General features: G+C 38.6%; 1 long non-coding RNA gene across 1 annotated transcript; it reads left to right on the plus strand.

The window, feature by feature from the left end:
• Positions 1–396: 396 nt before the first annotated feature.
• LOC140755142 (uncharacterized) lies at positions 397–1,339 on the plus strand. Its single transcript, XR_012103737.1, has 2 exons — positions 397–454; positions 1,120–1,339. It is a non-coding gene; the product is annotated as an uncharacterized LOC140755142 (long non-coding RNA).
• Positions 1,340–1,657: the final 318 nt, after the last annotated feature.

The following is a 1,657-nucleotide window of genomic DNA, read 5'->3' on the forward strand; positions in this document are numbered from 1 at the left end:
ACATACCACAACCTTTAAACCAGAACACAGCAGCGCTTAACATTACTGTTATAAGGTATATATAGTACGGTGGTGCCACCAGGTCGAACAAGGCGTTTAACCACCAAAACATATTCGTTAAGCGGTATTTTTTGCTAATCATCAACCTATTTTTTCTTGGTTCACAATGTATACAAAATGTACAATATTTTTATTATAATACATCTTAAATGCATTTTAATATTATTGGAAATGGTTTTCAAATGAGGTTTTTATATTTATTTTATAAATGTGTCCCACAATACATTAACATTTTAAATTCTTTATGGTAACGCTGTTTATGAACTAACCGTAACAGTGACGAATCTTACTTACTTTATAAGCAAAAGAAAATGTTATTTCTCTATACATTTTAATGCAACAGTCAAAAGTGCATTTACGAAAATGAAGTCCTACATTATTTTTTTGTGTTTATGTAAGTATAACTATGTTTTTTATTATTTAAGAGTAGCAGACGAGCATGCAGTCCACCTGATGGTAAGTTGCTACCGCCTATTAATAGACGTCTGTAATTTATCTCAAATAAAATAACCTGTGGTGGTGGTGTGGTGTGCGTTACCTGAGGTAGGCCACAAATGCGCCGCTATCCCTGGAATGCCTCGGAGAAATATGTTCCCCTTACCTTAATAGTGTAATCAATTTATCTATTTACCTAGTAGTACCAGTTACTTAGAATAGTAATACCAAATCGCGGAACTTGTCCTAGCGTCTATTGAATGCCTTTGCTGGGAAAACGTAAGGTTGGATACCTAAGTTTATCAATATTGAAGGTAGAACCCTTTGTGGTTCGACTCCGGAAGCATCAGCGCCACACCGGTTGACTAATAACAGGAATGTTAAGCGCTGCTGTCTTCGGTGCGAAAGCGTGTATGGTAAGTGAGACATACTTATCCGAGGCTTTCCAATTTAGTTTTCAGTGGTAGCCTCGCATCCGTGGGCAACTTCACGTTGGAATCAATGGTTGTCTGTCGTTGATTACAGATATCCATGGACGGCAGAACCACTTACCATCAGGTGAACTGTTGCCAATTCACTACTTCAATGTAATAAATATAACTTAGCCTAATAAAATATTTTCAGTGTCAATACTGCTTAATGTCGAAGCAGCGAGGTTATGTGGATGCCCGCCTGATATTCCAGTATGCGCTAGCAATTACCGTACCTACAACAGCAAGTGTGAAATGAAATGTGCAAGTCGCCATCTATATGTACTGTACTATGGACCGTGCTTTAATCTAATCTTGAGCCGACCAAATGAAGTGGTCCCAACTTCTTGAGTTTCAATAAATACTTGATGATATTTGTTATTTTTAATAGTCCTTTATCACCATCAAACCATTACTGTTTCACTGCTGGGCACGGGTTTCCTCTCAGAATGAGAAGGATTATACCATAGTCCACCGCGCCGGCCACTCGCGTATTGGTAGACTTCACACACCTTTTTTATAAATCTCTCAGGTATGCAGGTGTCCTCACGATGTTTTCCTTCACCGTTTAAGCAAATGATAATTAATGTCTAACACGCACATAACTTTGAAAAATCAGAGGTGCGGGTCTGGGATTTGAACCTCAGATCCCTCGATCGAAAGGCCGTGTTACGTAGCCACTAGGCTATCAC

Source organism: Epargyreus clarus, unplaced genomic scaffold (assembly GCF_041222505.1).
Source record: "Epargyreus clarus isolate Ecla_fem2 unplaced genomic scaffold, WU_Ecla_fem_2.2 ptg000032l, whole genome shotgun sequence".
Taxonomy (NCBI): Eukaryota; Metazoa; Arthropoda; class Insecta; order Lepidoptera; family Hesperiidae; genus Epargyreus; species Epargyreus clarus.